At 45.1% G+C, this 15000-nt stretch overlaps 1 protein-coding gene across 5 annotated transcripts in view; it reads left to right on the forward strand.

Moving 5' to 3' along the window:
• PROX1 (prospero homeobox 1) overlaps positions 1-15000 on the forward strand; it is a 48693-nt gene that overhangs the window by 21955 nt on the left and 11738 nt on the right. The window lies entirely within an intron of this gene.

Below are 15000 nucleotides of genomic sequence, written 5' to 3' on the forward strand. Positions count from 1 at the left end.
GGGAGATTTTTAGTGGTGATCATTTTCACAGTACTTAAGTTCAGGTAGTGTAAAAAAGTCTCTAAGAGGAGCTTGCTCAGAGCAGTTTTTCCTAGGAGAGAGGTTGCATGGACAGGACAGGTGAATCAAGGGGCACAGGGGATGCTCCCCGGGGGCTCTGCCATTTGTTACAGCTGACGATACCCAGACTTTTATGCCAGCACCCCCAGGCCCCCAAGGGGCTCAGGTTCTGTGGATGCCAAGATGTGACAGGGAAGCACAGGAAAAGAAAGGGAAACACACAAAGGGGCAGGTGTTACTAACTTCTCTTCAGTCAAAGAGTGTTTAAATTCCCTCAAGGTTTTCTTCTTGTCATTGCAACTTTTATCCTGTTTGCAGAGCCTAGGTTGCAACGATCTTTGTGCTCCAAAAGTCTTGGTCCTTTATGATTTCAGGCACTAATGTCTGCTTTTCAAAGTGTTAGTTGCAATGTTGATGTCAACGGATTACTTCAGTGAAGAAACGTGGGGAGCATATAGGTGTTTTCAGGCAGATAAGAAAATAGGAATCTCGTGTTTAGCGCTGCCACTGGTGGCTGTCTCCTCCTCTCGGCAACGGGAGCCCCTTGCTTTTTCCCCTATCATGGAGGAAAAGGCCTTCTGGCATGTTATAAACGGCGGTGATTTTCAGATCCTTTCACGCAGCCTCTCGTGTGTTATCTCATATAATGAGAATTTCCCAGAGGTTCAAATCTTGGTTTTGCTCTGAAGACCCAGCAGTTACGAGATCATTAAGCTGCACAGTGCAGTTTTTAGTGTAGCCTATGTAACTTTTCCGATAAATGCTCAGTCCCTCCCCCACGAGCTGCAAGGCAAAAATGACAACTACTGTAATGTTGAAATTGGATCCAAAGGGATTTAGCAAACTGAGCATTTGCCATATTTAGCGTCATCAAAGTTCCTTCTTCCCATACTTCAATGATGCGTCGCTGATCTTCTGATTAGTTTGATAGGCTGTTCCTCTTAAATCACATCCACTACTCTTCCTAAACCCTCCACCTTTATTTCTTCTTGGGTGAAATTTGTGCATATACTTTAATATTCCTAAATTGACTATTAGGAAAAAAAAAATGATAAAGCTAAAACGTGCGTTTGGTCCGTATCAAGCTGTGCCATTGATTTGCTCAGGAATCTGTGATACTGTGTTTCTCTCCCGGTGCAGTGGAACTGACAGCTTTTAGCAAAGTCAAATAAGATGTTTAACAAACCACATGCCCTATCGTTTTTAGCCTTGCCATTGTACCCTTGTGGCTGCGAGCCAGAGAGAGATACAACGCCTCCTCCCGCGCCATGCAGCTCTGCCCGTGTTTTGTGTGCACACGTGTGTGGACGTGTGTGTGGCGGCTTCCACGCTTCTCTCTCCTGCTGTGGGGTTCGCTGGAGGAACTTGTGCTGAGCGTAGCTGCACAGAACAATTTGAAAAAGAGTCTTGAAAGAGGGGGGGAAAAAAGCTTTTTCTTTTTTTTTTTTTTCTTCTTTTTTCTTTTTTTTTTTTTTAATTTTTTTAATGAAAAATGAAGATGCTTCTCTCTTCTGGGGCAGTTCTGCCAAGGAGGGAGAAGGCGGCTTGTCCTGGTGAATGAAAGCCGCAAATGTCAGTGTCCCAGCACAAGTGCCGAACGAAGTTGGTCAGAAAGAGAGGACAGCTTGCAGTGCCACTTGATATCAGTCTCATCTGTGGTGCTGCCATAGGCTTTTTGAATGCCAGCTGCAGTAACGAAAGTCAGGTATTGTTGCCATGCATGAAAAGAAAAAATAATTCCAAATCATTTTGTAACACTCTTTCAAAATCTGTCCTAAAAGAGAGCACCAGCACTCACAGTTGTAACTGTGACAGGATGGTTTCAAATGAGGGGGACACCATGCTGCCAGATAAAATAAAAATATGGTTATTTTTTCTTTTCAATTTATTTACTTAAACCAAGCAAAAGAAATTGGCCTGAGGATAGTACCTGGATTTTATCCTTGCTTTGGCTCCCGTTCCTCCATCAGCCTTTTTCCCTGGCATTTTTTGTAGTTACCGTCATCCTCTGTACATTAACATCTCTCTGCATGGTCCTTTTCCTTGTACACATTTAACAACCCAGCCCCAGCTCTGAAATCCCAGGCTCAGTCCGCCCATGCAAGGCATTTCCCTCGATGCCCTCCCTCCTGCCTGCAGCGTACGCTCACCACGCTCCTGCACATAGCCCATGGGAACGCCCCAAGGTGAAAAACATTTTTAGGAAGTTGCCTCTGCTTTTGGCAGGGGAGAATCATAGTGGTGAGGAAAAACCTAATTGAGGCTGGTTGTGCTCAAGTCTTAGCAGAATGGTTATCTTAAAGAGCTTTGAGTTAGTCCCATAACCATCAATGGGATTAATTAAAGCAATTCAAGTAACACCACCTATGAAGTCCAAGTAATAACCCAGTCACATAAGTGGTCCATGAGCTCTTGAGAGGAACGCTGGCTGCCAAAATTTTCAGAAGTGATGATGGGTTTAGGCCAGGTCCATTTTGAGATGCTCAACTGGAGATGTGTCATTGAGAGCCACTTTGTCAGGAGGTCCTCGATGGTCCATTCCCTGACAATGACGTGTGCCCATTACTGCATCCAAAAATCAAGACATCCTAAATTATTGAAAATTCCGGCCACTCATGTGCCTATTTTAGGAACCCATGTCCTTCCTGCAGGACTCATCTCAAACTGAATTAGGGTTCATCAGAAGGAGAATTAAAGCCTTTGAACCTGATTCTTATTTAAACTGAGGCCATGTACGCATGTTTTTGCAATACGAAGGCACTGTAAGGGAGAATTTATAACCACCCTAATGCTCCTTTACACAACTCGAGCAGTGTAAAGTGGTCTCCAGAGAACTGAAAATCAAGTCAATAACTTGCTAACTTCCATCTCAAAGCTTGCGTGCTCTTTCTCTGCAAGCTGCAGCGGCGATCTGCGCACTTGTAATGGGACCAGAAGTGGGCACAGGCTAATGGGACAGTTGTTTATTTTAGTATTACACTCCTCGCATTTTTTTCCTCAGCTGTAGACTTCCTCATTCAAGGGGTTTATTGTTGTAGTGTTTCGACATCGTTCTCAGCATTCTTAAAGAAAAAGTCGGAAGGCCTCTCTCTTGCAGTCTGCTGCAAGGAGAATAAAGCTGAATTTGCAATTTGAGAATAGCAGACATAACTGTCCCGATTCCTCTGAAGAGAAACTAAAACATATATCTAGATGGAACTTCCTTCTCACTTAAAAATCTTCTTGCTTTCGGGAAATTTAATTGATGCCCTCAGGCCTTTTTCCTTTTGTTTTGTTTTGTTTTGTTTTGTTTTGTTTTAATTTTGAAGAGGCGCTCTTGTGAAACAGCAAAGCTTTCCTTGAAAACTGCACAGGAGTCGAAGCTGATTTGTAAATCGAGTAACAAAATCCACGGCTTTCAGTAGAAGGGCTGTGCAGCGCACGTATCAATTAATGCTGGTTAATCAGCTTTTGCAGTTGGTGGAACTGCAGATTGTAGTTGGAAGCTATTAGGGAGGAATCGCAGGAGGAATACTGTTGCAGGACTACGCTCGTTTTTTATGTTTGTGTCCTCTGGATTCAAGGTGTTTGTATAATGAAGTTGGCACATTGATATATGATCTATTTTTTAATGTCATTACAATTTTAGTTCCCTCTGCCTTTTTGTCATTGGGTTACATTTAAGCACAGCAAGATCAACTTTAAACTTCCTTACTCAACAGCTTTATTAGTTATAACGTACCGTGACCTTTCTCAACATTCTTAAAGAAAAAGATACAGTGTAATGTCACTTTACTTTGCTTATTGTTCTTTGTTGTGGTGAACAAAGCATTTTCTACAGTGGCTATAGCACATAATTATACAGCTTTCAATAGCGGTGTCTTGGCACATATCAAAGTTCAGAAGAGCCTTTAGAAAAAAAAAGATGTTTTGTGGCAGCCTAGGGAGGGTCTCATCTTTCCTTCAGAAAATAGTTCAAGGCTCTTCTGTCAAGCTTCCCTACTTAGAGCTTTTTCTCCTCCTGCTTCATAAAGTTTAAAGGGGATTCAGTGGAGTTCTATGATCTATTTCCTTTGAAAGATTGTTCCTTTGCACAGAGAAGTCCTTTGACTTCAAGAGTTCACAGATTCATGTCTTTAGGTATCATATGTCTGACCTTATCAGTTACTCTATTTAATGTAGGAGAAAAAGTCTCAACTCTTTGTGTTTGTCTGTTTTGCCTCTGTGAAATGATTTGGTGAAAAGACCATCCTTTTTAACACACCACTGAGAGGCCGTTTCTGACTGTAACCTACCCTGTGGCTCTTCTAAAAAAAAAAAAAAAATTGTCCTTGTGTTTTGTGTATGGATGATTTCACAGTGAGAATAGAATTATACAAGGACAGGCACACATAAAAAAATCTTTTGCTCTCTTTTTCCTAAATGATCTATTGGCTATTTTGGTGGCTGCTACTCTGGTTCCCCAACAGGCACGACCATTTAACAAACACAGAGATAGCGGCTGGAGTGCTGGGCCAGCAGTAGGTTTTCCCTTGCTTCGACCTACCCCAAAGGCCTTCATAATTAATTGTCCTTCAGAGATGAGGAAAGTTCAGAGACAGTGTGTGTAGCGATGTCTATTGTCTGACATTCAGTTCTCCTTCCCTCAGCTCTTTTTCTTCGTTCCACAAAGGGTTATCAATAGGAGCAGGGAGCAAGCTCTCTTCTAACAGCTGCTGGTGGTGGCGGTGGCTGTCTGCGGAAGGTATCATTGTGTTCAGCCATCTATGGATTAAATGGCTGCAAAACTTCTAACAACCTTTTCAAACGGGCGTGTTTATTTCATCTAGATTACACAGACCTATTTAGCTAATTAAAAACTTTCTCAGAACCCCTTCTCCTTTATGCAAGGGGGGAAAAAAAATTGCAACCCTGCTGTAATTATGAAGAATGGCTGCCATGAAACTTTGGTAAATAAATGAAAGATTCGATCAGCCAGCTTTGATCGAAACGCACCAAATAAGCGTTGGTTTGTTTGTTGAGTTGCTCTGTGTTTTTGCTTCTTTCTGTTGTTTTGGTTTTGTGGTTTGTTTGTGTTTTTTTTTTCTTAGAGGGAAGAAGGATGCATAGTAGAAAAAGCATGAAAGAAAGCGCTGGTGTGAGCTGTAACAGAAACAAACACTCACCCAATTTAAAAAACTGCCACAGTTCCTCCTGTCTCTGCTCATAACATCAAAGTGCAAAGAAGCTGGAGTTTGCTAAGCAGATTATTAATATTGTTATGCCTTCTGCTATTAATTTAGATTCCTCTGTGGCATAATTATTAAACTTTATATACCACAGGATGAAATTATATACATGCTTCCCTGTTCTCCCCGATGGTACGCTGAACAAAGATATGGTATGGTTAGTAGATATGCAAGAAGTATAGTCAAATTAGGGCTGTTTATTAACAATCGTTATGTTACTGCTCCAATTAATTGGGCGAAGCCAAAAAAGACAAATACAATCATTCTTCCACTGAACAGTTTAACTAGCAAATTAGGGAGTTGTTTTTTTTTTTTTTAAATCTCAAAAAAAAAAAAAAAAAAAAGGACTCCACTCTGGACCTTTACCTGCATTCTTCAGAAATACATCACTTTGCAATGAAACAGAATAATCATATAAAACATTTTCTGGGCTCCATCTCACTTCCTTAATGTTAAGAAGGACTGCACAACAATCAAGATCAATTATTGTACTGATTAAGTTATTAAGCCTGGCATTTGGAAACAGGTTTTCTGTATTTAAGAAGAAATTACGTACAAAGAAGATGCAGCTAATACAGTAATGCAAAAAAAAGATCATAAAAAATTAAAGTTATTCTTATGAATCTTTCATTAGAAGCAATGAAAAGGGACACTGGTGAAGCCAAGTGCTTTGTTCTTCTGAGCTCCTCTTGTAGGGCCTGATCCTGCGAACAATTACGTACTTGAGTGTTCCTTCTGCCAGAGCCCTGGTGGCGCCTTCAGCCAACCTCCTCCTCTGTTACCGTTCACCCAGGCAGCCCCGTGAACGACTGTCAGGGCTGCTCTGCTCCAGCAGACAGATGCTTCCTTTAAAAAAATCCGTCAAAAAGTCCCGTTAAAAAAAAAAAAACAACACGCCACCGCATCGCCCAGCCGTACTGAGGCAAGCGCGTGCTTTTACGCAGGAAGAGCTGTTGTGAAATGATTTAAGGGTACTCAGAGCTTTTCAGATTACTCCCCACCGCAAATAACATGTTAAGTACTAAATTGCCCTAAGCGGTGTTTTATTACTGATCAATAAAATAGTAATCTCGTCCTTTAGCGTGGAAAATAATTTTAGTGGGATTTTTCCTGGTTTAGTTCATGGATAACAGTAAACCAGAAAGTGCAGCCCCCGAAAAAAAGCCAAACCTGTCCTTGTTTGTTTCTAATTTCGCTCTGGGGGAATCCTAGGATTGTTCCAGCCGAATGGTGCAGGGTTTCTGTGCGTGCGCCTCTGTGTGCGTGGAGTGGTGGTGTGCCGTGCTTTGCTTTGGGTGAGGTTTTTTTGTCTCTCTCTCTCTCTCTCTCTCTTTTTTTTGTTTTTACAGTTATTTACTGGTACTCATCCTTATTGCCCCGTCCTCTTCTCAAACAAAACAACCCCCTTCCAAAAAAAAAAAAAACAAAACCAACAAAAACAAAACAAAACACAACTTGGCAAACTCTTCCGACTCCTACTGCCATTTCATTTTGCATTCAACAAGGGGTAGTGGGAATTGAAACGTCAACTGGAGATGGAGAAAAGCACCAATTTATAGTGCGCTAGCCTTGCACAATTCAAGATTTCTTTTGCTAGCTGCACACATTATACTCAACCTCTCGCCACTCTCTTGTGGCAGTTGTGAGGAATGGCTATTCCTTCCCGTGTGTGTACTGCAGGCCTCTAAAGACTCTTATTTATTCTCTCCCATGTCACCTTGTGTACAGTCTGGTCTGTGACACTGATGGTGATTATGTCATTATTTTGCTCTGGGGGCTTTGGCACATCTGCAGAGCTGATGCACATCTTCTTTGTTACGCTGGCATACGTCCCATATCGCAAATGCTTCATTAGCCTTACTGCCTGCCTCCTTGCCAGACAAGAATACCCAAATCCAAGCTTCTTTTTGCTCTGTTCTTTTGTGTCTGTGATGAGCCTTTATTCATCTTCCTAGTTCTTCCCTGTTTTCTATTTTTCTGTGCAAAACTGATTTCCAGATGTCTGTATTTGGGTTCTCCAAAAATCCATCCTGGATGAGGAGTGAGAAGCAAGGTGAATTTTAACCCATGTTATTCCTCACTAGAGTAAAGTCTTACTCCTCTCGAGCTTAAATCCTTTTTCATTCATCCTGCACAGAAAGAATTTGTTAGGCTAGGCAGTTCCAGTCAGTGGCAATATTTTAAAACTTGTCGTTTGGAAAAAAAAAAAAAAAAAAAAGAAAAAGAATAAGAAAAAAATTACGAAACCAATGATTTCTCTTACCATCTAGTAAATTCTAGTTGTGGTGTAGTGGGTAACATGCAAGTTGCACATTATTCTTCCAGGCTTTATTTCTTTTAGACAACACAGCTAAATTTTTCATTCAGAACTTCTGCAGAAGCAGCACCTTCCAGTGAAGGAGGAGAGAGTTTGTAAGACCTGATCGACTGAAATTTCTTATAAGCTGTGTGTTCTTACTCCTTTTTTCACATTAAAGGGCATAGAACATTTTGTACTGTGAAAACTGAGGAAAATGTTTGATCTTCTAAACTTTATCGAAGCTCTTCTATGTAACTATCATACCAGAGAGATTTGAAATAGTGGGCTAGCTGCTAGTTTTCTAAGATTTTGCCATCCACATCCCACCCACCCCGCACTTTTTTTACATGGTACTGAACTAAATTCTGGGCTGGATTCTCAGTTTTGGTGTAAATCAGCTCCAGCAGTCAGAGGAGCTAATTAATGCGTGCCAGCTGAAGAGCTGTCTTTTGTTTTATCACTATACAGTCAAGTGTGTGAATATTTGTTAAATGTTAATTGAAAAAAAAAAAGTTTCATTTGTTTATTTTAAAATGAAAAATTGATTGCAGACCTAGATTTGGAGCCACGGAGCCATCATGTTTATGGCTGTGGGGTAGAGGGGGGCGTTGTTTTTATTTTTGTAAGGGGCTCTTGCCAAAAGAGGAGGTCCCAGCCGATACCGTCTCACGGTGCAGGGTCTGGGCTGTGTGACTGACTTTAACAGAAGTCATACAGATAGGGTTGCCCCTCCTGTAGGACTTTGAGTAGGTCACCTTCAAGCAGAGCACTGCTCGGTATCCTCAAGGTGTTTTAAAATGGATGAGGGTCGGGTCCTCATAACATGAATTAGGGATTTTCCATAACCTTTGGAAACTGGGAGAGAGGTTTAGCAGCGTCACAAAACCTTGTGATCTCCAGCCTAATGCAACGGAGATGTTATTTTGAAAGATGCTTAAATTTGTAAAAGTGAAATGCTGAGCCCGAGAGGAAGCAATGGCAGAACATCGCAGAGGTCCACAGGGACTCTGTCCCCGTCACCTGCATGAGAGAGAACCTGGGAGCTGCAGGAGCCACGTCTCAGTACCATACTGAAGTGATGACAATAATGCAAGGACTGCAGTTTAAAAACGCTACTCAGTCTAAGAGAGAGGGAGTATTTAGCATCATGGGGCACTTCGTAGCTACGCAGAGCTTGTGGCAGGACTGGCGTGTTGCTGAATTTTGTAGTGCAGAGACAGAGCCCGGCGCCTTCCTGACGCGTGCGCGTGGCTGGGTGAGAGAGAGGGACAGCCAGAAGGGCCAACTGAACGAAGGTAATCAACATATTGGAGATGGTTTCTCCCTGTGGATCTGGAAGGGGCAAGGTTCATCCTTCTTATCTGCAGAGGGGGAAGTTGCACAGCCTGGTGCTGCCTTGTTTCACTGTGCTACCAGCGGGACTCGTGAACTGCCCTTGAGGGGCACGGTTTCAAGGCGCTGGTGGAAATGTGCCATCAGAAGAAGCTGTAGCCATGCAGTAGCCCAAAAGTGCTCGATGGTACGGCCTGGAAGTTGCTTCTGCATGCAATGGAGGGGCTATGTAGAGAGCAGCAGAGCAGGGAGACACGATCTCTGTTGCTCAGCAGAAAGGCTGTGGGACTGATTGAGGCTTAGGGGATAATGATGATGTAGACGCATAAATGCATTTAAAGCAGTAGTCTACAACTTCAGAAACTTTTCCATAGGAGAGAGGGGAAATCAACACTGAAAAGAAAAGCCCTTTAACTGCCAAGTATCAGTGTTCAGGGAGAAGCCGAAGTGGCTTATCTCATGCAATTGCGGAGAGGGCTGGCTCCATCGGGCCCAGCCTCGAGGTTATCTCATCCAGCGCCGTCTGCAGCCGCACCGTTTCCTTCCGCAAGGGCTAGAGAGGAGTCAAACGAGAGGCAGCTCAGTCCATTAGGGCTGAAGACTTTGTCTTCCGACCTCACAAGGTTCGCTGGTCCCGCACTGGACCTGGTAACTGGATGCCTACAGCCACACAGCTCTGGCTGGAGCAGTTCATCTCATCACGGTGGGCTCCATCCAGACGTGCACAGTTACACTGGGCAGGAGCTCGGCAGAGATAATCTAGGGGGAAGCCTGGGCTGGTGGGGCTGCTTCATTTACAGCATCCCGTGCCCACAAACCGTGCGCAATTTCCTTCCCTGGCCCCTACCCTCTGCCATGGGAGAGAGGAAGGGAGGTCTCCCACTGCCAGAGGGCACGCTTACCACCTTCATGCCACCCCCAAAAGGACCCCAGTGACCAGCCATTTCCCTGCCAGACTGATTAAGCACCACCTGCTTCCCATCCCTGCCTCCCCTGGCCCCAGCACACACAAACCGAGCAGGGAAAGGGCACTGTGGAAAGCGCTGGGGCTTTTTCAGGGGCAGGCACAGCCGACGGAGGTTACTGCAATGCAGAGAGGTGGGGAGAGCGAAGAGGAGTAAGCAACACCAATTACTGATGTTTACTCACTGTTAGATGTTTTTACGCATGCATTATGAGGTGTACTTTAGATATGTAAGCCTTCAATTGGGGCTTCTGCTATAGTATTAATGTTTCATCTAAAGGGCCAAATTCTGCTGAATTAAAAAAAAAAAATCCCTACGCGCTATGAGCTCTGCAAACCTCTGTACCCATGGTCTAACCAGCAGTTTCTGCATGCCCTGCTCTCTTAGGTATGGAAATAGACCTTGAGAGTGGAGGATGTCCTGCTGGGGGGCGATGCCCCCACTCCTCACAAACCAGGCTGTGCCTCCCGGTCCTTCCAAGTGACACATCCCATCCCACCGGGCTGTGGGGGCCAGGAGACCATGCCCTAACCTCTCTGCTGTTCCCGCAGCAGAGCCAGCATTGGGTGGTCATCCTCATACTTACTTCCCTGGGCAGGTTTTTTGTGGGCGCCTGTGCACAGTACCTGCCAGAATTTGGCAGCAGGGCACATCATGTGCCGCTTGGCGTTGTCGGCAGCCTCTTGCAGCAGATTGCATTTCCCCACAGTGGGGCTGAGTTACAGTCAGGCTGTTGGGGGTGTGAGTCTTATTTCTCCTCCAGGTTCGGAATGAGACACCTTGGGTGTGACAGTGGCCCCTCCTGCGGTCCTTCCTTACGTTCCCCAACACATACTAAACCCCCAGCTATCACAAGCCGCGGGAGCCTTAGTGATTTTTCCACTCTGCAGCAGTGCCATTGGCAATGCAGTGCGTTAAGGGCAATCAGAGTTTCCATTAGAAGCCTCTACGTCTCATTGCAGCTCTAATTCATCAGCAAGGCAGCAAAGGAAGCTTGATAATCATCTCCCCAGTTACATGCTATCGATAATTTTTTGAGGAAGGGGAAAGGGGAGAACCGAATTGCAAGGTGCAAATAAGTCTAAATAAATTGTCAAATGGGAAGTCTGTTACTTTTACTCCAGCCCACTCAGCTCTTGGGTCTCACCAAGTTTTCTGCTTAAAAGCCGGCTCGCCGAAGCCATTGTGTTTGCAGTGGGCAGTAAGTGTATTTCTGTGATGGGTGGGCTCAGTGCCTGAACCACGGGCACAGCAGTGCCAGGGCAGAGACCCTCCGGGCGTGCTGGCCACGCAGGGACATGTAGGAGGCAGGTGTGGGACGATGTGTCCGTGCCCGTAGAGCTGGGAAGTGCTGCTCCCTGCCTGCCTCCAGCCGGGGCCGGCAGCGCTGACGGCGCTCCAGCCGCCCGGGGAGCCTGCAGAGTACTTCCCAAGCTTTATTTGTGGAAAAGCTTAATTGAAATGCAAGTGATTAAATCTAATGTATCGCGCAGTATCCATTTTCACTGCGCTACCACTTTCACTTCCCTGATAGTATCAGACATCTCAGCAGCCCCACTGTCAGGCTTTTTTTCCTTGTAAGAGCCGTGCCCGTTCTCCCTCCTTTTGTGAGCTTGGCGGAGGAGATAACAGTAAGCCAGCAGTAGATTAGTAGTGCCCCAAACCCCACACGGGGGATAAGGCATCTCAGCTTCATTTCAGGCAAACAGGTTTAAAGTGCATTCTTAAATCATTTGAGGGCCATGTGTTTTCCAGCTTTTTACAAAGACTAAAAAAGCTCTGGCATAACAGGAACTGCAAGAAGGAACCTCTGTTGTTTTCCCAATTTTTCTTTCCAAGCTGGGCTCAGGCTAATGTTTTTCTCTTCCTGCACACCAGGCTCAGCACTGGGGTGTTGGTGCTGTCCCACAGGAGTGGGCTCCCCTTTCAGTGGCACTGCGGCTGGCAGTGGGACAGCAGACCATGCTGAGCAGCCACCCAACTCCTTGTCTACCTTCTTCTCTTCCCCAAAAATCTGTTTCTTAACAGATTTGCACAGCAAGAGCTGTGAGAGCAAACTCAAAAGCAATAAACACAGATCATGGTGGCACAAGGGGACTGGGGCACACATAGCAGTGGGCAAACCAGTGCCCTGGTCTCTAGAAAGGTGTTGGTAGGGAGAAAAGTGTGTTTAGGGAAGTGTCCAATAGCTGAGGTATTTTTCATTTGTGTTTTTAAAGTAAAAGCATCCTTTCCAACTATTTCCCTCTCCTCATAAGTGATAATGGAAGAGGCATTAGCCTTTCCATTGCCTGAGCCAACCTATTTTTTTCTAAGAGGTGTCCAGGATGTTCAGCCAATTGAGTGATCTAATTAGCTGAAAATTGTTAATTTCCTTTACCTTATAAAGCACCTAACACAGAAACTGTTAAATAATGTTAAGTGTCAGACTTAAACCGAGAACATTGGGCCATATGCTGCCGTGGCTTTCGCGCCAAAAAGTGTAGCAACTTACTCCAAAACCTGCCTCCAAATTCTGTGCAGAAGCCAAAGCCTCCTGCTTGATATGCTGCCACACCAACTCGCAGCACTAAGATGGTCCCACGCAGCAGCTCGCCGCGCTCGGGGAAGGAGAGCGTGTGGACGTGCCAGGGGAGGGGAAGGGCTGGGTAAACATGCGAGGGGCCAGGACACCGGGACACCAGCACAGTATTGCACACATGCTGCCCTTGAGAGAGCAGGAGAAGCTCTAGGCAGGGTTAGCCTGGGAAACAGTGCCTGCAGCTGCGAACTGTGCAAGTCCCTGCTTAGCAGAGGGCCCTGGGGATAGGTAGGTGAGTGGGATAGGTGAGAATGGGCTGCTTCTAGCTCTTCGTGTAGTACGGGGTCACTGGCTCGGTGGGATGCACGTGGGGAAAGACACCAGTGTCCCAGTGTCACCTGCCTCCTCACAAGCCACAGGGAAATAGCCTCAGAAGTAGCCAGGTGCCTTGCTGTGTTCCTTCTGGCTTGGCCCCAGCATTGGTGCCTTAGGGGAAGGGAAGGGTTGGGAAGGGACTACCACTCCATAGCTTTCCTCCATGACAGGCTGTGAGTATGGGAATACACATCTAGGTGCCAGCTTGTCCCCAAAGCCCACAGGCTTAAATCTTCATCCTGTGAGTAAGGGACACGGGGCTGCACATGGTTGATGTACGTAGACTTTCTCAAGCATCTCCTTTCAGAAGGTTGTGCTGTGCCCCCAAAGCTCTTCTGTAACACTGGATCTCATTCCCATTATCAGCCAAGGTCAGGTTCTCACCCCAACTTTGGGGTGCTTGTGCACATGTAGTTTGTTCTTTGTATAAGGTCTTCTAGCAGAAATATTTCCCCTGAATCATCTTCTGCCTTTGCTGCACCTGTGCTGGTCCAGACCACTGCACACCCACTGCAAAGCCATCTGACCTGGAGCTGCACATGGTGAGACTGCTCCCCCGGCACAGACTCACTCGTCATCCCGGAGAGGTTCTCCACCACTTGCCCTAATGGATGCTCTTTATGTCTTTTCCTGGGATTAAGAGGCTCCCTGCGGAGCCCCCCTCTCCTGTCACTGCCCAGACCATCCACCTAGAAGAGCTCGAAGAGCAATCTGGCCTCCCCCCCAGCCTGTTTACCTCCCCTCTCCACGACCTTGCGCTCTGCAACGTGAGCAGCCTTCACCAGCTGAAGACCTCTGATCCCAAGTCCACAAGAGATTTTGGCTTTCCTATTTGGCAAGGCGACTTGTTGCCCACCAGGTCAACATGAATAAAGATTTTTTAAATCCATGAAGTCCTGCAATTGCAAAAAAAAAAAAAAAAAAAAAGAAAGCCACCTCTGGGTAATTTTACTTCTGCTGGCAGCCTGACATCTTGAGCTGTCTGTGCTGCACTTGTTTATTTCTGCTCATAATTAGGATCAAAAAAATCCAAACAAACATTCACCAAGAATTCTACTTTATATAAAATTTGAAAGTAAAATCAATCCTGACCCAATCTTATCATTTTTAAAGTATGTTTATCCAGCTTTGTAGTAGGAACAAGCAGACTGTTTGAAGGCCACATAGTTTTCAAACCTTGGTTGCAACACGTTACCCCATTTTGAAACCGTCTTTATCTAGCCGAGAAAACTAAAATCTGTTTGACAAAGTAGCACTCCAGCCAGTTTATCTTGCAATATGGCTTTAGCTCACAGAGCCTATTGATTTCCTTAAATTAATGTTTACAGAATGCTACTGAATTTCACTCAACGGGACATTGTTCTTTTGAAGCTTTGTAAAATATGATACAGAGTGTTATTGCCGTTTGTTCCTTTGCTAAGACTGATGAAACATTTATTTTTTTAAAGTGCAGCCTTGAACTATAGCTGTTTCCTACAAGTGTGTTTACTCTTGGAACATTAGTAATACAACACACTATCAGACTCCAGCACAATACCACAGGCAAAGTCTGTAGGTACGCTCTGGCCAGCCTAATCGTATAAATGGAGCTGAAGTTTAACGCAGATTAGACATTGTATGAGAAAAGGTTTCGAGCTTAGCCCAGCTGTCCCTGTCTGAAGGATCTTCAGCTTTGTGCACTACAGCCAAGCAGTTGTCTGACGCTGTTACAATATTAGAACGGTTGCGTTGGTCTTGGTACTTCTAAACATGGGACCCCGTACTGAAAACCAGCGTCTGATCCTCTCCCTCTGCCCCCAGCCAAGTGAATAGTTTTAAGGGTGCCTTGTGCGTTGTTGGGAGGCTCTCAATCCCATCCCTGAGGAGAGCTTGCAAATCTGCTCCAAGAAGCACTTACATTATTTCCAACATCCACCCAAATTTTGGTACTTTACTACAGTGAGGTTGCTGTTACCTATTGCTGAATTTTTAAAAGAAATCACAACCAGTAATGATTTGACAGTTTTGCTAGTGCTTTCTGCAGCTCTGTTGCCATTAGACCCATCAGTCCAAAAAATCCTCACTGTTTGCTTATGAGAACCAACATGCAAACCTAAACTTGTGCTGGGTATGCTATCCACAGGCACCACAGCAAACTGCTTGATCTGAGTACGAATGGGAAAAAAATGCGTGCCCCCCCACCCCGAACAGGCAGAGGTGGACTGGCCTCGGGGGATGTAAACTCTCCCTTGAAACCAATGG

Source organism: Anas platyrhynchos, chromosome 3 (assembly GCF_047663525.1).
Source record: "Anas platyrhynchos isolate ZD024472 breed Pekin duck chromosome 3, IASCAAS_PekinDuck_T2T, whole genome shotgun sequence".
NCBI lineage: Eukaryota > Metazoa > Chordata > Aves > Anseriformes > Anatidae > Anas > Anas platyrhynchos.